Source organism: Mastigoproctus giganteus, chromosome 10 (assembly GCF_048544385.1).
Source record: "Mastigoproctus giganteus isolate SK-2022 chromosome 10, ASM4854438v1, whole genome shotgun sequence".
Taxonomy (NCBI): Eukaryota; Metazoa; Arthropoda; class Arachnida; order Uropygi; family Thelyphonidae; genus Mastigoproctus; species Mastigoproctus giganteus.
Genome location: NC_143584.1, coordinates 25,922,578 through 25,945,548, shown reverse-complemented (window position 1 = coordinate 25,945,548; position 22,971 = coordinate 25,922,578). Strand labels below are relative to the sequence as shown.

Sequence of the window (22,971 nt, the reverse complement as noted above, 5' to 3'; positions counted from 1 at the left end):
CATCAATAACTGTATCAATTTATTTGAGTTACTATAGTACTTGAAACATTATCTATCTTCTTCATGTTCATGTGCCTATTTCTTCTTTTCCTGAGAATCGAGGAAGCCCTCGAGATTAGTACAGTTAGTATAATCATCGTCCTCACCTGCACCAGATGGAAAAGACTGATTGCGAATCCTGTCCACGATGCGAGCATCTTTATGGTCCCTCGTTCATAACGTAGCTGAATTAGTGTCTCATGAGAAGATAGCGCGGTTTTTTATCCAGGAAACACGAGATTTTCTTCCAGCAAACAGTAAATTGACCAGAGAACAAACGCAGTTTATAAACAAATTATATACGGCACAATATGACCTAAAGTTGCTGATGCGCCTTAAACCTATAACAACCAACCAACCTGGGGACACGAGGCTTTAACTAAATAAATAAATACATAAATTTTCTATTTATACTCCAGAAAGACGACACGGTCACAGGAGTTCACAAGGTAGAGAGAATACAAGAAACAGCACCGTATTTAACAGTCACGGGCTGGAAGCCCGGTCACTCAAGGCACGTGTACTTGTGCGCTCTCGTTAATGACTACTCGGCTACTGCGGCCTCTCCGGATCCTTTTTCACAGATTTTTGGGAGCTTGGTAACCCCTATAATGTTTTCTCGATGAAAATGGGTTATATTTTCCCAATGGCCTACTCCCCTGTGAAATTAACACAAAAAAAAATTGTGTCAATGACATTGTAGCATCCGTCCTGGGTCTTTTGGCACATACTGTATGTTATCAGTTTCGTTTGATTGGTTAGGCAGAAGCGTTTTTGGGACCTCAGAAGAAGAGGGAATTAAATTCCGCATGAGAGTAAAATATTAATTTCTGACGCCCTGCGTACCTCACCCACCAAGAAGCTCTATTAATGAACGACAACTAGTGAATTAGCAGGTAATGAGTACGCGAAGCGGACGCCAAGTTAGACTCACATTTCCAATGTCTTGACCTTGTCCAAGGACAAAAGGGAAGGAAACTTATTTGAATGCAGTTAACCCTAGCAGTAAGGACCAACCGCCGATTGAACCCAGTCGAGCCAGTCCAGGACCTTCCGTCTTATCGGAGCAGGGACCAAAATGGTGTATTAGGATTAAGTCCCTCACCCACTAGGATCCCCTTTTACGAGTTACCACGGGTCGCTGCATATGGTTGCACATGCTGGATTGCAATGATGTCATCTGGAACCAAGGTATAGGCATTGCATCCCAGTGACCCTTATCTGAAAGCCCAGCAGCATCACTGCGAGGTCCCCCTACCACGTGCAGATGTTTACGTCAAGGGGTTTTTAAGAGAAACTAAGTATCATTTTTATTAATATACACTGATGTATGTATCTGCACACCAAACATAAGTTTGATATCTTTTCTATTAGATGTCATATTAAAGAAATCATTTTAATCCACATAAGAAAAGAAGGCGACGTGGATAAAGCTCTCAGACTTGGAAAGTGGTTGAGATCGACAGTCGAAATTCTTACAATTTCGATAAGTCATTTAAAGATTCTACACATATATTATGAGAATTCTAAAAATAAATGTATTATATATAATCCTTATTGCCTTTTATAAGGAGTCTAGAAAGTTATACGAGTTTAGTGAACACATCCCATGTGGTCTAGTGGTTAGGATACCGGGCTTTCACCCAGGAGGCCCGGGTTCGATTCCCGGCATGGGAATTTTTTGATTTTTCAAAAACATTTCATTTTATCACCCAAATGACATTTAAACTTAAATCAACCATTTTTTTATGTATTCAGTACTGTGGTAGGAATATTTTGTTTTAAAAATTTCATTCTTAATCATTATATAAAGAATAAGTTATATTTAGAGTAAAAATTAGAAGAGTTCGGTGTCCGGGTGACACCTGAACATACTGTTCACAGAGAAATCAATTAATATAAAAGTAAAATCTCATTCTCAGTTAATATTAATATTTCAAATGTATCTAAAGAAATCAAAAATCATAACTTTCCCATGCCGGGAATCGAACCCGGGCCTCCTGGGTGAAAGCCAGGTATCCTAACCACTAGACCACATGGGAGATGACACCAGATGTCACAGTATTGTTCAAAGAGTAGTGTGTTATCTCTGGCGCCATTATTCTAGACCTAAGAAAGCATTTCTAATACTCACAGAAATTGGAGCAAGCGTCAGTGGAAGGGAAAAGACAGACAAGACACCCTCCTTCGGCATCCTCTAGTTAAACTAAGAGTTCCTATTTTAGTTCCATTAATTGCTGTGTCTTTCTTGGAAGATGTGTGAAGAAAATGGTGTGAGCATGTACTGCGTTTTTAGAGAGATCACTGAAGGTCTGAAGCGTCTTCTTGGAACGAAGCCCTTACCGTTTCTTCACCTACTACTAATAGAAATTTCCGAAGAACAGCTGGTAAAAATAATAAATTCACTACCTGACAAGTCCACCACAGGAATTGAAGCAATACCTCTTTTTGGTCTACAACTTGCATTCTATTTCATCAGCAGAGAGCTCACCCACCTCTACAACAAAGTACTGGAACGGGCACATGTCCCTTCGAGCTGGACGTACAAACGCGTGGCATTTCCGAAGAAGCCTCAATGCTAAAACCTCTTGGGGATACAAGTATCCCCACGAGTACACCATATGGGTTGTACTACCTGGATTTCGTCAAATTGCTGGGCCCCTTGTAACAATAGAACATGCACATCTTATCCACTTTAGAAGATTTTCAACTGTTGATGTCGACCACCTCTCCTCTGATGGTTGAGAGCTACACTGATGCAGCGAAACATAAAACTTTCCTTCGTTATATTCGTTAATAGAGAAGATAAGATGCATTAGACAAATTACATATACCATGTTCTGGGATAAATAAATGTTAATTAATTTTTTTCCCCAATTCATTTCATTAAATCCTTTGGGTGATCCACTTTTTAAGAAAACTTAATCGTGTTATTAAAGTGATGCGCTAATCTCTTTCTCAGCCAGCGGGATTGCATGCTTAATGCAATTGTCTTTATGCTAACATCTGAAGAAACTTTGGTTTCACTACGAGTTGCTCAGGATTGCATTATTTTCGTCTTAGATTTTGGGGAACTTGCTGACCATTGTAATGTTTTGTGGATGATAAAGGGTTACATTTTCCCAAATGGCTGCTCTCCAGCGAAATGAAAAATAAATGGTGTCAGTGATGTCGTAACATCCGTTCTGGGTCTTGGCAGATATGTAATCAGTGTCGTCTGATCGGTTATGTAGAGGCCTTGTTGGGAACCCAGAAGAGAGGGAATTACATTTCTCATTAGAGTAAATTAAAATTTCTGACGTCGTATGTACCATACCCACCACGGAACCATACAAGGAGACGCCGACTTGAGAATTAGCAGGTGATGCGTACGTGAAGGGGATGCCAAGTTTTCTTAGAGTGCAGACTTACATTTCCAATGTCTCGACCCTGTTCCAGGATCATAGGAACTTCCATCTAACTTCCCGTAACTTCCATCTTGTCGGAGCAGGGATCAAAGTAGTATATTAGGTCTAGGACCCTCACCAACCAGGATGGGAATATTATTTATTTCGATTTCTTTAAGACATTTAAACATAAATTCTTCTTCTCCATTTCTTATGTATTCAGTACTGGGGCAGGAATATTTTGTTTTAAAATTTTCATTCTTAATCGTAAAGAACAAGTTACATTTAGCATAAAATTTAGAAAAGTTTGCTGTCCAGATGACACCTCGACATACAGTTAAAAGAGAAATCAATACTGCAATAAATTAAATACCATATAAAGATGGCAACATTCCCATGCCGGGAATCGAACCCGAGCCTCCTGGGGGAAAGCCAGATATCCTAACCACTAGACCACATGGGAGATAATGCAACTTTTAACGGTACCATTGAATGAGTAGTGCTGTCTATCTCAAGCACCATTATTCTACGTCTTGCTGATATAGGAATTGGAGCAAATGTCAGTGCAAAGAGGATGACGGACAAGACACCCTCTTGGGGCATTCTCCAATTAAACTAAGAGTTCCTATTTTAGTTCCACTAATTGCCGTGACCTGTCTTTCTTGGAAGATATTGCTTAGAATGCTTAGGCTGTTTCTATTATTCGAAGATATTCCTTCAGAATTACTGTCAGTGCTGGAAGAGAGATGCTGTCAAAGACTTGAGTTACGCGTGACTCTGGGGACGCCTAGAGCGATCATTTCTGACTCTTACCATTAATTCTTAATGCTGTGCAATGATTAAAAATGAAATTTCAAAGTTAAAGTATCATTGCGGTTGTAATTATCGTGTACAGAAAAAATGTAAAAAGAAAACAAATCTTTAAATCACGTTCATGTCACTGTTCTAATACATTGACTGTCATTTCAAAAAATCGAAATGAATAACTTTCCTGCCAGCAATGGAACCTGACCTCCTGGACAGAAACCAAGTATACCCTAACCAGTACGTATGTGAAAGATGCACAACCCTCCTCCCTCCACCCATATTTTTCAATCTGGAACTGAAATCTGTATGTTCAAAAATCTTGCTTCTTTATGTTTTCCACAGCGAAACTTTGGAAAACATAAAGAAGCAAGCCAATGGCATCGCGATTTATGTTTACATGTAAGGGGACATGTTACTGTGGACATTCTAAAAATCGGGAACATTCTGGGGGTCAGGAAGGGGAATTTCCAGGATTTCAATCGAGGTAATTAAGTCGACCTTTGAGGAACTAAAACATCATCTGATATTTGTGGGTTGATTTATACGCCGGAATATACAGCAGTAATTTATATGACCTGAAATTATTGTTCTTATAAAAATATTTATTCTTAAAATTAAAAAATAAATCTTGTTAATTTTATTCTTTAAATTGATTAGATTTGATTAGATAAGCATCTTTTTATTAATGTTATTATCTTAATCGACTTATGTATATTATAATCGAGGCATTTATCCCTCAGTGGCGTACAGTTTTGTTAATAATAAGAATTAATAATTAATTTACGATATAATTTTTATTAATTAACAGAGAGGTAGAATTGTATAGGATGACTAAAAAGTCTAGCAACTTTCAGAATATTTTCAGTTTTATTTCGTTATTTTAAATACAGCACAGATTTTGGGGGAGGCTAGAACTTCTAATGCTTTCTGGATGAAGAAGAGGGACATTTTCTCGATTTCTTTTCTGGACTTTTGGCAGAGATGGTATCAATGTCGTCAGATAGTTTAGGTAGGGGCTTTGTTGGGATCCGAGAAGAAGATCGATTCAAATTATTGATCAGAGTAAAATAAAAATTTCTGTTGCACTAAATACTTTACCCACCGCGGAGCCCTATGAGGGGACGCCCAAACGTAAACCAGCAAGTACTGCCTACCGGAATGGAAAGCCAAGTTTGCTTAGAGCATCACACCTACGTAGTGTTAGGGTCAGGAGCCACCTGTTGTTTCCCACATTTCCCATTAGTCTTGATCCTGTCCCAGAACCAAGGGGGAGGAGAGTTATTGAATTGCAGTTAGCCCTAGCAGTAATAACCTACCGCTGATTGATCCCAGTCGGACCGACCTGGGTCTTTCCATCATGTCGAAGTAGGGAATAGACCGTAATGTAATAGGGCTAGGCTCCTCATACACCAGGATCCCCTTTTCAGAGTTTCCACGGGTGGCAGAACACGATCCCAAAAGCCAGATTCCAATGATGTAAGCTGGAACCAAGATATAGGTGTTGGATCCCAGTGATGCTAATCTGAAAGCCCAGCAGCATCACTGGGGAATCCCGTACAGTGCCCACGTTGAGGGGTTTTTAAATAATCTACCATTATTATTAATACAGTATATATTTAAACACCCAAAATAAGTTAGACGTCTCCCATATTAGAAATCACATTAGCCCACATAATAAAGGAAGGCGACATAGTTCAAGCACTCATACTTGGGAGGTGGTTGAGATCGATGGTTCAAATTCTTACAATAAAGCATCATAAAGGTTCCTGATGTCATAAGGTTTCTCAAAATAAGTATGATGTACAAGCCATATTTCCACTTATAGGCATTCTTGAAAGCTATCCACTGATATCAACAAAAACGTTGCTGTTTTAATTCTATTAATTGCTGACCTGGAAAATGCTGCTTTGAACTCTTAAGATGATTCCTATCATGTAAAAATACTCCTTAAGAATTATTGCTGCTACATTCAAAAGAAAGATGTTTAACTGTTGTTGATTATACCACAGGCAGTGTCTATGGTACTCTGCAGTGCAGCATTGAAAAAATTAATTCGAATTTTATAAAATTCAATGTTTTTGTCGGTCAATACTGCTTACAGAAAATTGAGTGGGAAAATATGTCATACGGTTAAAAAGGTGTTGCACTCCTCACACAAAGGGGAGTCATCTGCCCTCAGCAGAAATGCTTGCGAAAACGACTGTCTATGCGGAGGTGAGCTACAACAACTTCATCTGTGCGGTTCCTGTGTTGGATTATAGCTTTATCTGATATAACTTGTTTTTAACCTGCCCATGCTAAGATTGTTGCCATTGGGACAGTAATGTAGAGTTTATTAGCTGTCTGTAGTCTGTATAGGGGGTTAATAGGCTATAGTTATTGGGGGGGGGGGGGTTGTGGTGATTTGGCTGTGGTGTTAACCACTTCATTACCCTCGATCCAATGTGGCTTGGGATCCAGCAGAAACGGATGTCGAAAGAACACTTAGAAAGTGAGTGGAGCGTCTGCTGGACATGGATCAGGTATGGATGAGGATTATAAATTATCTCCGATAAAGCCTGTTGGTAGGTACTTGTGGGTTTTAATGTGGTCCAAGGCTAATTCTAAGGCATACAACCCAGCTGTGCATATGCTGCATTCGTGGGAAAGATTACCAGATATAGTGTGATTGGGGAAGATGGCAGCAGATCCGAGAGATGACTCTGACTTCGATCCATCATTGAAGACAGGCAAAAAAGGCAGAGTATTCGGATCGATGGGCAGCATAGAGTTGTTGGTAGACGAAAGATGGGGTGATGGCGTTACCCCAATTTTTAGTGGAAAAATCGCATGATTTTTCATGGGTCTAGCCATCGTAGGTATACTGTTCCTTGCTGATGCCTACACTTGGGATCCAAGGGCTAATTTAGATTGGACCAGTACACGATAGAGGCGGAGTAAAGTGCAGCGGTCTGGTCCCCACTGTGTAGTTCAGATCTTAAGTGGACCTTGAAGAACTAAAACATCGTCTGAGATGTGTGGGTCGAATTATACGACAGTAATGTTTCATGACGTCAAATTATATTCTTTTCTTAAGATTAAATTTAAAATAATTTTATTATTTTAAAATCATAAAATAATTTTATCTTCATTGACTTTATGTACATTACAATCGTGGCATATATCCCTTGAGTGGCGTACGTTTTAATAATAATAATAATCAATAATTAATAATTATTTAGCAGACAGGTAGAGGACCATTCAAAAGTCAAACAACTGTCAGCATATTTTCAAATTAATTTCATTAATTATTTTAAACATAACGGACAACTTTAATTGTTCTAATAAAGCAGTCACAAAGTGTAGAGTTCTCTGGTGGCCATACTAATGTGCATTGAAATTTATTTTAAAAAGACGAATGAGAAAGGTTGAAGGAGTTTAACTTCCATGACATCATTCTAATGAAAAGAGATACAACAGCCAAATTTTTAATGCCAGCATACTCTTTCAATGGCAGAGTGAGATTCACAAACAACTCCCATGTGGTCTAGTGGTTAGGATACCTGGCTCTCACCCAGGAGGCCCGGGTTCGATTCCCGGCATGGGAACTATTCTTTTTGTTTTACTTTTAAGTAGCATTTAATTTATTTCGGTATTGATATCTGTCGAGTATGATTGAAATTCAAAAATTACTTTTTGAAGTAAATTGGTATTGTTTATTTTCGAATTGGAAATATGTACATAATGGGGTCAAACGTTTCGTGGTATTTTCTTACCACTTCTTCAGTGACTGCAAAGGCAGTAACTAAGAGTTATTATTATTGATTACTTAAAAATAAAGGTTTAAATTTAAAGTTAGTTACCGTTACTAGTATAATATATTGAATGTCATTTGAAAAATCAAAGGAAAAAAAAAACGATAATTCCCATGCCGGGAATCGAACCCAGGCCTCCTGGGTGAAAGCCAGGTATCCTAACCACTAGACCACATGGGAGATGTCAATTTACTTCCTTAATATTTTGAAAACTAGTAGCTAGAGCGCGCAGTGGAACTTTGGAAAATATCCAGGAATTCCCAAGCGAGTGACATCATCTCAATTTAGGACTTATAACGTCATTTGAACAAAGGCAAGATACCTTTGGGCAATCAGCTTCGTCTGAACACAACTTCTAACACATTTTATTACTACAACAATAAAGTGCACATTTTGTGGAAAGGGACGGAGTCAAACATGCGTACCTGGGTTTACTTTACCATACTAGGACGACAACCAGTCCTACATCATTAATAAACTTAATAGATCAATGAAAACAACTGGGAAAAAAGAAACAGTAACCCACCCACTGATCGTAAAGAATGGGAAATGAAGTTCCGATGGCTGGAATCGAACCGGGGCTTCGTGGGTAAAGAGTAGTGTTCTAACCACCATACTACATAAGAGAAGTTATTTGAAATGGGGTAATTTCTGGAATCCTTACAACAACTGAACGCGTGTACATCAGCTATGCCTTATGGAAATTTTAAGAATTTCGACTGTTCATCTAAGAATTTCAACTGTTCAACCACTTCCTAGCTATTGCAGCTTAGTCCATTAACTTTCCTTTATTGTATACATTGATATAAAAGGATAAGATATGTTAGACGTTCCATAGGCTGTTATTAAAAGTGGGTTCAATAAACTGACACGCTAAAATTGGAGAGAAAAGAAAATATAATCCATAGAATACATGAAATAGGATTTATTCAAACACCCAAGCTTATCTTTGATAAGTAAGAAATGGTCAGGTTGGGAGTAAGTAATTTCCGGTAATCGAAATTCCACTTCCTTGGTGACAGCCAGGTATCCTAACCATTAGATCAGACTTCATATGTCAGTATTTTTCACGATCTCAGAAAGAGTGAGGAATCCTTGATAACATTTATCATCCTTAACATTCCTATGTCCGTTATGTGTACTGACTTTGCACAGTTTTTGATCTTGTGTGCTAATAAGCTTTGTCAGAGACAATGTAACTGATTCATTTACTGAATAATTATAATAATTATAGGAGTTCGGGGAAAACTATGGAGCAGTGAAGTTCGACGCCCGGATCACCTGGACAGACTTGGAAAAGAAGAAAACCAAGGACGCACAAGTGATGGCAGAATGGGAGATTCATGAGGAAGAAGTAGAAAAGCAATCAGGAAGTCCCACAACTGGCGAACCCCAGGAATTGACAACATCCACAACTACTAGTACAAGAAATTCAGCAACAGACACAAGCACCTAGCGGAGCAGTTCACCTGGATGATACGACACCCCAAGACGAATCCATAGTATTTGACTCAAGGGACCACCTACCTGAAGGCTAAAGACAAAGTTTGTTGGTGGATTTTATTTTTAGTGGAGCTTTGGCAACTTAAGCCATGTCAACTACTAAATATGGTTGGTACCCTATAAACAGGCTACTACTTCAAGAAGGTAAATATAAAGTAAATAAAAGAAGAAATAACAAAGCATAAAAGTAAATATTTAAATCTGAGTGCATAAATTTATCAAATTGAAAGATCAAAACTTTAGACATATTGACTGTGCCATCTAAAATGTGGCTGACTGTAAACGGTTCAGCCAGATTATCAAAAGGGTAAACCATAAACTGCGTGCATCTCCAAACACAGGGCATTCGATAACGACATGACTTTGGCAATTCTCACACCTAAGTGGGTCATCCGCCCTCAGCAAAAAAGCGCGTGTCGATGATTCAGAGCGGAGTAAAAATAACTTTCTCTCTTCGGAACCTGCGCAGACTGGATTGCCATTTCTCGATTACAGGCTTAATTTGGGGTAGTTTATTTGGGGCCTGTCCAAGCCAAGAATCTTACCATCGGGAACATAATTTGGTGCGTATTATTTGCCTTTAGTCTGTATAGTGGAGCGATAGGTGATAGTTATGCAGCGGAATGACTGGTCCTCGTGGGTAGCACAGTTGGTATAATCACCGTCCACCTGACACTCGATGGAAAAGACCTGAATTTGAATCCCGTTAATGATGCGAGGAATTTTTATGGGTCTTTATTTAAACCCGAGCTGAGTTATTCGGCCTCAGACGAGGGTAGAATGTTTTTTTCTCCCGCGAACTTGGATTTTTCATCCTGAAAACAGCAAATCGTCCACAGATCGTCAGGCTACGTTTGATAAGAAGCATGACCCAACCACTCCTTCTATCTTCCCTATCCTTCCTAAATACATTGTACCTACCGTACTGAAACTCGTCATCCCCTATCCCCGGGTGGCATCTCGTTTCCGTAAGCCCTGTTATGTCAACGTTATTTGTCCTAACGAGCAGTTCGAATTCACTCATTTTATTGACGACACTTCTGACGGTGACGATCCATTGTGCTACCCACGCAGATCATACTTAATATTAGCGAGTATTGATATACCCTTAAAGAAGGAAGGAAGAACCTGTACTCCCTCTTCACCTGATGTGCATGGATGACATTAAGTTCTACGCGGCAACTGAGAAGTAACTACAACTGCTACTCCGGTTTATGAGCATTAGCATTAGTAGAGGCATATGAAACGAGAAAGCAAACTTATATAGCATCAGCCAAAAAAAACAAAAAAAAAAAAAAACCCTTCCCATTTCACCCATCTGTTCACTCCAAAAGTTTGTCTAGTTCGCCATGAATTTATTTAAGCTGTCAACTTCCACAAAGACATATGGAAGTTGGTTCTAGCAATCAACCACTCGCTGGCTAAAGGCAAATTTCTCTACATATATTCTGCAAACCGCTTTTTCTCAATTTGAATTTGTACCCTTTCAAGTGCATAATCTGATCAAGAGGAAGAATCCCGTCAAACTATTCAAAACCTTAAACACCTCAATTAGATCACCTCACAGGTGACTAGACTCTAAATGCCGTTCCTTTGTTCTCCTCACCAACCTTGTTGCCCTTCTCTGTACTCGTTCCAGCAGCTCTACATCCTTCTTGAAATGAAGCCTCCAGACCTGTATACAGTACTCAAGGTGTGGCCTAACCGTTGCCTTACAAGGGGATTATCAACTCCATTATCCATGCTAAAAAATTCCTGTATATCATTGACAATACCCCATGAGATACCCTTGCAGCCTGTCTGCACTGGTCAGAAAATTTCATATATGCCTGCACAATTACCCCCAGGTCCTTTTCACTCTCTACCACTGTCAGTGTAGTACCACACAGTTGATACATTACTCTGGGGTTACTACTTCCCATATGTTGTACTTTACATTTGTCATTGTTAAACTTCATTTGCCACCTCTCAGTCCATCTGCTCAACTTTTCTAGATCCTATTGCAGCTGCGTACTGTCCTTACTGTCATTAACAACCCTACCAACCTTCGTATCGTCTGCAAACTTGGACATTAAGCCCGATATACCTTCATCAATATCATTGATAAATAGAGAAAATAGTAATGGGCTCAACACGTACCCCTGGGAGACACCACTAATAACATTAGTCTACGAAGAGCAGCGTCCATTGATTACCACTCTCTGTCTTCTCCCACTCAACCATCTCTTTATCCATAGCAGCAACTTGCCCTTAATGTAATAATATAGTATATTATGATTAATACATAGTACAAATATATGATATCAGAATTATTTTTTGCATCCAGCTCCTGTTATCAAACAGTTCAGCTCTGACATCAGGATGGATTTAGCTAGACAAACTGCATCAGGGAAAACAATTGGACGAAACTACGAGAATGAGGACCAGTAAAACGATCGAAACGTGACACACAGAGAGATCTACAAATCTCTGGGGATATACTGCAAATTGAACATCTAGCGCACAAGGAGATCAACGCCTGCCTGACCGAGCAATACTATTAGAGACTGAGAAGCCTGCAAAAAGCAAAACGAAACGAAAGAAACAGTCAAAACCATAAAAAACTAATTCGTCCCAGTACTAAACCACTCCTTCGGGATCACAGAGTGGACTAACACCAACCTGGGGGAGATAATGAGAAGGACCAGGACAATGATGACGAAGAGCTGCCAATACCATGCGAAGGTGACTGTCGAGAGACTGACCACCACCACTGGGAGGCGAGCCAGGTGTCTATCATACCCTGGCTGGCCTCTGCCAGAGTCGCCTGAGCAGCCCGGCAGAGGCCACAAAAAAAAAAAAAAAAAACCCTTTTTGTTGAAGAGAGTTCACAGGGAATAAGAGAGGAGATCAGACTGTGGGGTGAAAGAAAGGTGGACTAATGGTGAAGACATTCCACCATGAGCTTAGGCGAAGTGGGGGGGTAGGGATTAAAAGTCCCGGGAGCAGGTGCCCCTGTGTGAACGCCATTGGCCAGGTGCACACAGACCTTAAACAGGAAGTCAAAGAAATGTGGCATATGGAACAAATAACGACCAATCTGATCACTGCGTCACCAATCGGCATGGCACCAAAGAGCCTGCATAAAGAACCTAGCATCAGTAAGCCTTCTCCTAAAGAACACCTACAAGAAACTCCAGGAAGCCGCGATTCTGTACACCTGTAGGATAGTCAGACAGTTCCTCCACCAGTAATGGTAACTGGACATAGCAACCACCCATTTCACTTAGTACCAGTAGCCGTTGCGGAATGAAAAAAAAAAAAAAAAAAGAGAAGAAAAGAATAATAATAAGTGAATAATTTAATTACTACCATGACTTAAATAAATAAATAAGTTTTTATTTATTCTTTTAAATGAATGAATTTTATTTATTTAAGATTTCAAAATTACTTTAGAATCGGAACACCGAAATCCCTATGGTAACCCACTGGTTGAACGTTCCACCCTACAATTTAAGGGTCCACGAGGGTCAAAACGAAAAATTTTACGAAACAAAAATCTCATTAATGAAATACATATGATATTTTTACTAATCGAATGTGTAAGAACCAGAATGGTGTTCCGGTCAGCTGCAATTCATTCCCAACTCTCGGTTCTGACTGTAAATGGGCTTGATGAGCTCCAGAATTTCTCATGGAAAATTAATCATCATTCACAGATGATTTTTTCCTTAAAAAATTCTGGATTGTTTCGATTTTATGATAGTGCAGTAATGGAAGAAATCAGGTATTTAATCGGAAAGTATCAAAAGATATTAAGGACATTTATTTATTTTAAATTCTTCTCCATTCCAGTACTTCTTCTTCTTCTTCTTCTTCCAGCTGTTATTTAACAACTAATCTATGGCTTCATAAATGTATAAAAAGGAGATAATTTTTATTGTCATGGCTTTCTTCTAAACAAACTTGTACACCAATCCACAGCGAGGTCATAAAACACACAATAAAGTAATACTTAGTTTGACAAATGTCTTCAGAGATTTATCTCCGGCACTGTCCATAAACCGAGATTTTTATGACAAGTTATGAGATAGGTCAAAGTGTAAACTCATACTGAAGCATTCATTTTTATGGTTTTAGCAGTCTTTTGTGGTGGTAGAATATTCCGAATACCTCAGGCTCTTAACGCAACAACCTTTTTGGGTGATGTTCTAAATTTTCCCCATCGATCTTTCTTTGTCTTCCTCCGCAAGTTGTAAAAATTGAAGTACATAATCACAAATGAATTGTACTGAATGCATTATGAGCCTTGTTAAGCATTATCATGCTCATAGAAAGTTGATCAATATCGCGTCTGTAGAAACGAAAACGGAATGGAATGAGTTCGGATTGTACGTGTCCTATATCGCTGATCTAAATACAAAAGCTCGTTGCCCGAAGGGACTTAAGAAAATCCAACGGAGATTCAGAATAATGTATATGGGACAGGTAGAAAGGAATGATAAATGATGTTTGTGTGGGGGTCACTTGACAGAAGTATTTGGGAGTGTCGCGGCTCAGCGAGAAGCTTATTACCCCAGGAAACATCCCTATTTAGAGCTGCAATTAATCAAGGAGTAGGAACATTAAGGGTTTATCACGAAATAACCTATATTTTAATTACCGGAAGAATAATACTTTTTTAATAATTAATTTTTAATGGTTTGTTTACTAAACAAAGTTGTTTATCATTTACAGTATCTCAACATGAATTTTCGTAGGTTCTCAAGTACGATCTTTCATCCCTGCGAATTAGCAATGAAGGAACGGATGTGGTAATTCAACCTAATTAGAAATTTGCTCCTCACAAATATTTCCTTCCTGTTCTATTGCGGGTCACTAGTTGTATTCTGTCACATGTTTATAATAGCAGTACTTTGTGTTTAGTTTGAGGAAAGACTACAACTCCACGGACTTCATTTCTTTCGAGGATATGAACAAATGGATCATTGTAAATGGTTCCTAGAGGCGTTGGCTAAAAGCGATTTGGTATTCTTAATTTTTATAGGTAGTTTCCGTGTTCTTTAACCAGGTGTAATGGTAGAGGGGTAGTTGTAGAAATGAAAGTCATATACAAGTTCCTTTTAAGTGAAATTTGGTAATCAAGCGGAAACCAAGATTTCTGCACAGTTTGGCAGAAACCGGACACTGCTGAGCGTGTAAACATCAACAAGAAAATGTTTGATTGTCTTCTTAAAGTGGAGATGCTAAAATTAATGGATTCGACTAAGACCCTCACTTTATTGGATGACTTAGACAAAGTTTGCGAGGTTACGTTTCGGATTTAAGGGGACTATTTCTTGGTCGAAAACAATTAAAAATGGATATATAAACATGAGGTCTTCCCATCAACTGTTTGTCAATTAAAAAAAATTCGAGCAAGATATAGTTCATGAGTTTATTTTCGAGATTTCGTGTGAGTTTATTACCAAGATTTAGTATATAGATATGAGGATCTAAGAAAGAGTCTTTTGGGGTTTAAATGGAACTATGCCTATATCTAGGAATCTGTTTGCTTTTATTAAGATTGGTATATATAAATCAAATATATATGGTGAGATGAAGACAACGCAACGGAGTTTTAGAAAGAAAACGGTATTGATGACTATCGATGAAAGGATGAATTATTGGGACACTGAAAAGTAATCTAAAGATTTTGGGAACAGCGCGGAGTATGGTAATGGGACAGTAACTACCGCGATCAGTTCTCAATCTCGCTTTTTCTTAAAGTTGAATTACCCTAAACGTTCTTAAAAGAGGAAGGATCACAACTATTATGAAGACAGTAGTTGACCAAAATTGCATAATTCTTTGTCGAATAAAAATGTTCTAGCAATAAAATTTCTGTGGTTTATTAATTTAAATTTTTCCATTAGTTTATCACCCAACCAACCCCAATGGCAGAATAGATTCGCTATTAATTCCTATTATAGTTATTAATAGTGATTCTTTTAATGGAATCATTATTAATATTGGTGGAGATTGTGAAGGACCAGTTTAATATGGGAGGATTTGCGATTGTGCAATGGAAAAAACGTTTGATATCAGCTAAATTTCGACCCAATCTGCCATAGAGGAAGTAGTAGATTTGAAACACTGTTATGGATTTTTGGAATATGCAATGTTTGGTTCACAATAATTAAATTGTTTTTATAATCCCATAAGAAGGGATTTTCCCAAGTCTGCTAATTTATTCAGTTGGCGCTAATGATATCCTGACAGTAACAAAAGATTTTTGCCTTCACTTGGGACTTAGGTCAGAAAAACATCCGGTCAGATAAATAACATTTGACATATTTCAAGTTGTCGCTTAAGACTTTTAAGTGAAGGTTATTGCGTTTTCAGAATTTTGGAGCATTTCCTCTTGCGAGTGTATTTGTAACTGTCAACAGAGAATGTCATGGCTGGCTTCATCACTGACAGCAGTTTAATTTATTTTCGCATGCTTGCATGTTCCTTTTCGAGAGGAATTTTGGGAACGAATGAAATTTATCCTTTGCATTCCCTCCATGGAGCAGGTTTTACGCTTTTTTTTTTTTTTAACCCGGAAGCAGACAACGACATCTCTTGCACATTCAATGATGATTCCATTGAGTCACCCACAAAGGGATAAACCGAAAGAAAGGGCCCAATTCTTTGGAATAAAGAAACAGTGTTTGGTTTCATACAGGATTTGAATTTGTCGTGTGAAATAATTCGACCCAGAAATTAATCAATAAGGTTATACAGTAGACAAACGTGGGATATAAGAATGTCGCAGACAACGCCTACGTTTTAAATGGAGTCGGTCCAAATGAAGGCGTTTATATGTGCGAATAGACTTACACCGTAATAGAAAGAACTCAATGAAACAGATGTCACCCATATTTGAGTTGACTGAATGATTAATCTTTACTGTGAGGTTATTTTTCAACCTTTCCTTTCAATTCCAAACACACAAAGTAGATGTTGCATGTCTTAGATCCCAGAGTTCTGATTGTAATCATTAAAAGGATCATAAAAAAATTAACTTTCTCCTGTCGTACAGTCTGGCTGTCTTCGCCGTCAGAAAACGACCCTATAACCTGACCTCTTTTTTTCCGCTATAAAGCGCATTTTTAAAGTCTGTTTTATATTTATCACGGGATGAAATTCTGACTGCATGGGAATGAGGTCATTTGTCATTTAAGGGTTACAAGCGAAAAAAGATAGATCCCGTATTGTTTATGAATCTCATCAACTTTCATTAATTTCTTAGGGACGCAAAAAAAAGTACAAAAAGAAAAAGTAAAATTAATAAAAAAATAAAACACTACAATGATTTCTTTGGCCTCCTACCTTCATGGGAGCGAAATATCAGAAGAATGTTCCACAGACATTTTTAGCAAAGGCCTTTTTTTTGTGGTTAGACAACTTCAAGCGGAAGTGTAAGATTTCCTCTGGAAACTCGTATGTGTCTCTCTCTTTCTTCCTACCTAAATGAAAGCAATTTTTAGATATAAAGCTATGTTTAAATCTGGATACACATATCAGAATTTGTATGGGATACGTGTCGATCAGCGATACATCGGCTCATACACATTGTATGAGACCATTCCAGCGTGGATATTTCTAGTAACATTTGTATATGGTGACTTCACTATCCACATGAAAGTCGTTGAACAAGTGCATGCACAGTTTCTATACTTAATCAGTCGTTTCCAGAGCACAATGGAACTTACTCAGATTGTTTTGCTTCGCGTTTTTAACAGCAGACTGGTTAGGGAATATAAAATCGAAGTTGACATCTTAAGTTCCAGTTTTTAAAGCTGATCTGGTGTCCTAAATGTGAGAATCACTGTACAAGTAGGATTAAATATTCCATCTTTCTTGATGAAATGATATAAAAATATAACTGCATGCGTTATATTTTTATCGCTTAGTTCTTGCGCGATTCCTTCCTCAAATACTTTGAGAAGGTCCTACTCAATTAATGTCACTCCAGAGGAATTCGGGGTGGGGTGTGGCAGCTTTTCTGAGTTTCAAAAGTCTTTATGAGGGTCTAAGCTCAATCATCACAACTTGGAGATCTCCAATTGTGATCTTCGAACTTTTGATGGAGGGGCCAGCCGTATTTTAAAGACATTTCTGAATTAAATATATGGAGAAAACTTACTCAGCAGATGAACTGTTAAGGAGCGGAGTTTTATAAAAAGAAGCAGAGTTCCCTGTTTCTTCTTTTTTCTTTCTCTTTTAATAGATGGATTTGGTTAGTCTTGTCTGTTTGATGGAACTGAATAAAAAGATCTATAAAGGGACTGTTTGTTGTTGTCCATCATTGCTCCTTTTAGTACAAAGAGAGAATGTTAGTGATAAAATATTATTTTAATTATAATATTAGATTAGTTACTTTAAAAAGAATTCAGTGATCAGAATTGCAGAAAGATTCATTTCTCAGAATTGCACTCACATTCACCCGGTTTTCTTAGCGGTGAATTTCATTTAAAAACAGACAAATATTTAATATCTCCGTCATCAGATATAGTTTTATCGCGTACCTGTTGTTAGCCGGGTGGCCTAGAACGTTGGTGACAATCGTAATTGTATCCGCTACGGTCGTGCACGTAAGTTGATTATATAAACTGCACTGAAACATCTCAAAACGACGAATTAAGTGTTATCGCTTTGTCACAACACAAAGCCCCATTCGGTTAATGATCTTTTAAAATTTACAGCCATTTGTCAGTTGTTTTTCATTGTCATTCACCTATAAACAATTCGACCAGCGAGAGCCCACCCTCCTGTGTTTTTCGAACTCTATTACCCTGTTCCACATTCCGCAGATTTGTACAGGGTTTCTTCATAGCTCTCTCTCTCTCTCTCTCTCTCTCTCTCTCTCGTTTTCCTCTGTCTTAATTTCAACCTACTGATTGACGCCAATGGGTGTGTCCACTTTCCATTTTTTCCGACACTTTTCCAAAGGCGAGTTCATATGACCCGGATTACGTAAAGTATATTAGGGTAAGCCATCCCCCTCTAAGGTCGACAAAGCATTAAGATTGCTATATAAGCAAGACGGACATTTTCTATCAGACATTAGATTTCGTACGTTCGCTCCAATCAGAAAGCAATGGCCAAAACACTGGTAAGTATTTTTGTTTATCCTGAATAAATCGCATTATTCAAAATTAGGCTTAAACTAGCTTAAATTAGCTTCAACTAGCTTAAATTAAGGCTTAAACCTTTACTGAAAGTTTCAATAAATATATTTAAGTGTATTTTATTTTATTTTTAGAAATGTATCGATATTTAATGTTTTTCTGCTATTTAAAGAAGCATTTGTTATTATGACAGGCAGAGGGAGCCACGGTTTGACATGTAATAATGATGTCCCGTATGTTGAATTAATCGAAGTATTATATACGATACGAAGAGAGCTGCAAGTTATATATTTCTAGATTTTTTTCTAATTTATTTTATTAAACCCCTTAAATAAAGATTTAATTGTGTGAATTTGTATATAGGATTAAAAAAGAAGCTTTGTTGTAGGTTTATTATAACTGTTTCTTTAGGAAGGGAGTAAAAATACTAGAAAAACTTTTTGTGCATTAATAGAATATTTTTAGAATTGCTCACCAGATGGCGGCACCTATGATATCATTCTGACGCACAAAGGAATATTTTTACAAAAGTGTTTATATAAGTCTTAGTTCTAGGAAATTCGAAAATTGGTTTTTATTATTTTAATAACGCACAGATAATTTTTCGTAAGGAGACTTTCAGTATAAAAGTAATGCACTAAGAGAATATTCAGGGCATTATCGTCCCTTAATTTTGTCAATCGATCAAATTTAGGGGTGAGGGATGCCCTAATTGGGTTAATCAAGCTCTTAAACATAATTTAAGAGATCGATTTATGGTTTCTGATTAAAAACTTATTATTAAATTTCCAGTAAAGGCTAGAAATTCAGGGACTTATGTTGTCCAACGAACAAAATGTCACATTTGTGTCCCCTTCCTTTTCTTTACCATAATGGTGATTCACGTATAAATTTATGGGATACTTTTCTTGCATTATCATCTTCCTTGACCTAGAATATGTCGAGTTGCCCTTATATATGTACAATCCTTGACCCTAAGAGGTCAAATATTCTTTGTATTCCTCACTGCATTTCTGGCTGAGAAACTACTCATTGTTTTAGCCTGATTGTATACGAGAGTGGACCACTTGCATAGCAAATATGGAAACATCCATTCTAGAGATTTGCTGGTTAAGATATCATTTATAACAGCCTGTATTATGAGAAGACTATTTACAAAGAAAAGCATATTACAGCTTCTATAAAACTAGAGGGCACGCCGAAGGGGTGGATGTTAATACAGTTTGGCATCGGAGCACCGATCATCCGAAACTCATTAATCCGAACTTATGAACGAACTGACAGAAAACATAATCCACCGACATGGGATCTGAGCACGTTTACTTCACACGTTATAATATTTTAACAAAAAACAAAATGTAACTATTAAATATTTCATAATTAAAATTTAATTAATTCTAACCATATTTCCATGCCATTCTTTTGAGACCAGTTTTGTGTTCTTGAAAAATATGTACTGTGTTGATGTCAGGAATTCTGTTTGGGGGTATCGCTGCGTGACGCCAAGTTTTAGATAAAGATTTTTTGTTGCCCATTACTTGTAAATAAGCAATCCTAAATTTTTCTTTTCCCTCAATTTTCTGTAGCTATTCGTCGCTGCCATCGTGGCATTGTTTTCAGTGATTTTGGCTTCCTACCTCTCTCCAAATTACGAACTTGCCATTGACCATTATCCTGACCACCATGGTTACGGAGCTGGTAAAAGCTATCGCTATGACTACCGCCATCTACCCAGTTATGGCTACTCTCGATCCCATCTATACGATGACTATGACTATTATGGACGTGCCTATCCTTATCACCACGGTCCTTATTATGGCCAAGGTCCTTATTATGGTTACAGGAGTGGACCTAAGTATGGAGGTCTCTACGGGTATCACTACTAAAACAACCGAGTTACCAACGCAATTGCCTGTAAGTAGACTTCAGTTTATAATACAATTAGACCTAGTTTTTTACCACTTTAATTCTATTAACAGATAAACCAACTTGAGCCAAATATTTTGAGTAATTTCAAAGACTCTGCATAATAAATTATTACAATTATCTTTCACTTGTCTATCAAGATATATGTATACATATATTTTTATTCGTTTCTTTGTACAGATAAGTTGGGAATATTCATTTATTGTTTGAAGATTTTTCGAGGAAGAAAGTTCTAAGGATGTGGTGACTTCCAGAATATGCAAAAGAACAAATAACAAAAGACTAAAGATTTCTCTGTATATTAAACAAAGTCTTATCTAGTAAAAAAGGATTGAAATAGATTTTATTCTGTTATCAGTTAAATAAAAGTTTTAAGAAATCTAATTGTCGAATTTTAAGAGTAACTTCTCCCACTTGCACCCATTCCACTACACTAGTAATTCTGAAACTGCGTGTCACGATCCTCTCCTGATCCCCAGGGTTCGTTATGGTTATCACAAAATGAAAATTATGCAACAAATTAAGCTTATCAACCCCGGTGGAGAAGTAAAGACCCTCGGAGGAAGGAGGATGGATTTTGGGACGAACTAGTTTAAGGACAACCACACTAAGTTATTGATTTAAAATTAATAATATTAAATGAATACACATTTTAATTTTAATTTTTTTCACTGTAGTACGCTTAGAGCACAGAGGATCGTTATCAACATCCAAATCTGGTGTACCCAATTGGTAACTGTGGTAGCACGAATCCCTGCTTCTGTATAGTTAACTTTCCATTATTTTCTGCACTCGATCCTGTTAGATCTTTAGTCCTAATATTTCCATCTTAACTAAATTTTGTTTATAGACACACAAAATCACGTTTTTCTATTTAGCACTACAACATCGTCCACATGTAAGATGTAATTTTTACATCTTACATGTGAGAGAAGTAAAAATTACGTCTCTCACTCTGACATTATTTTATAAAATCGGCAATGAAAATTATAAAACGAAGTAGTTATAAGGTGTAGCCCTGTTTCACCCCAAATTTAAACATAAACTAGCTGCAAATATAAGATCGTGACATGCCTTATTTGGCTTAATACCCAAGTTTCTTTGCCAAGGTTACATTCAACAATCCCTCTAATCCTCTTCTCCAAGATCAGTTTTACCTGGTATACTGCCCTCATGGGTAGCACAGTTGGTAGAATCGACATCCTCCCCACACCGGGTGGAAAAGACCCGAGTTGGAGTCTCTGCAAAGACGTGGGGAAGTTTTATGGGCCGTTTTCTCAATATGGCTGAGTTAGTTAGTCTGAGACAAGGATAGCATGGTTTTTTTTCTCCCGGAAACTCGGGTTCCCGTCCAGCAAGCAGAAAATCGACCACAGAACAGGCCTTAGTCTCTAATGCTCCTAAACTCTAACTACAACAACAATCTAGTATACTAAGGATTTAAACTCTTCTTTAAATTTCTAAATTTAAGTTTATCTTCCTTTTTATGTAAGGGATCAATTAATACCTTGCTCTGGAACTTATTCTTCAGCGAACGATCTCTAGATAGCTTGAATTAACCACCGTAATGATGTTTTGTGATTACATAGTCAATTATGCTTTTCTTGTTTCTGAAGGAAAAGGATCTTATTACCCTGGAAAAATGTATAAATTATTCTTCGCCATACAATAAAAACCAACTGGTTTTGGAGAAACCCAACAGTAAAAGCGTGCTATTACAACTGTCACTATATGTGAAATAAACAAAGAAAGCGTCTTTGAAGCTAGAGGGCACTGGTCTCATTCCATCTGGGGTCACATATTGAAGTTGGACTCAAGTTTGTTGCAAGTAAAGTATTGCAATAGCTTCAGTTTAATAGTTCATTAAGACGTACTGTTGATATACAGCAGTGATGTAGAGTTCCCATGGTTGAATGTTTCTATGGAAACGGAATTGGGGAAATTCGTTCCTTTCTTAGTTTTCCCAGTAATAATTCTCAGATAATGCAAAAACAATGATCGTAAACTAGTCGTGTGTGCTTTTTCCCCCTCCACTGTCCCTTATAATTAGCGCCACGCAGCGCGCGATACCTTTGGAACAGTACAATAAACTTTCTATCCAGGTGTTCGTCTGAGCATAAATAGGTCACCTTGTTTTTAAATTTCTTATCGTGCCGATCTTATGCGTTACGAACGCCACCGTTTGCACGTGACAAAAATGATAACCCCTTTCTGCTTTTATGAACGATTTTACACTCGTTTTATTCCACACCTCTTAGACGAAGTCGAAGTCTTAAAGGAGATTATTAAGACATACTCGAAGCCCTCTGCAGATACTTGATGCATGTACAGGTCCAATCTGAGTAGTGGAACTTTAAGAGGGATTCGAATGTGGGAACC

General features: G+C 37.7%; 1 long non-coding RNA gene and 5 other non-coding genes across 6 annotated transcripts; 3 read left to right on the top strand and 3 right to left on the bottom strand.

The window, feature by feature from the left end:
• Nucleotides 1–1,644: 1,644 nt before the first annotated feature.
• TRNAE-UUC (transfer RNA glutamic acid (anticodon UUC)) lies at nucleotides 1,645–1,716 on the top strand. The gene has a single exon. It is a non-coding gene; the product is annotated as a tRNA-Glu (tRNA).
• A 293-nt stretch (nucleotides 1,717–2,009) lies between these two features.
• On the bottom strand, nucleotides 2,010–2,081 carry TRNAE-UUC (transfer RNA glutamic acid (anticodon UUC)). Its single transcript has one exon. It is a non-coding gene; the product is annotated as a tRNA-Glu (tRNA).
• Nucleotides 2,082–3,816: 1,735 nt separating this feature from the next.
• TRNAE-UUC (transfer RNA glutamic acid (anticodon UUC)) lies at nucleotides 3,817–3,888 on the bottom strand. Its single transcript has one exon. It is a non-coding gene; the product is annotated as a tRNA-Glu (tRNA).
• A 3,859-nt stretch (nucleotides 3,889–7,747) lies between these two features.
• TRNAE-CUC (transfer RNA glutamic acid (anticodon CUC)) lies at nucleotides 7,748–7,819 on the top strand. Its single transcript has one exon. It is a non-coding gene; the product is annotated as a tRNA-Glu (tRNA).
• Nucleotides 7,820–8,134: 315 nt separating this feature from the next.
• On the bottom strand, nucleotides 8,135–8,206 carry TRNAE-UUC (transfer RNA glutamic acid (anticodon UUC)). The gene has a single exon. It is a non-coding gene; the product is annotated as a tRNA-Glu (tRNA).
• Nucleotides 8,207–20,266: 12,060 nt separating this feature from the next.
• On the top strand, nucleotides 20,267–20,858 carry LOC150078900 (uncharacterized). The gene is made up of 2 exons (XR_016547530.1): nucleotides 20,267–20,580; nucleotides 20,773–20,858. It is a non-coding gene; the product is annotated as an uncharacterized LOC150078900 (long non-coding RNA).
• The last annotated feature ends 2,113 nt before the right edge of the window (nucleotides 20,859–22,971 follow it).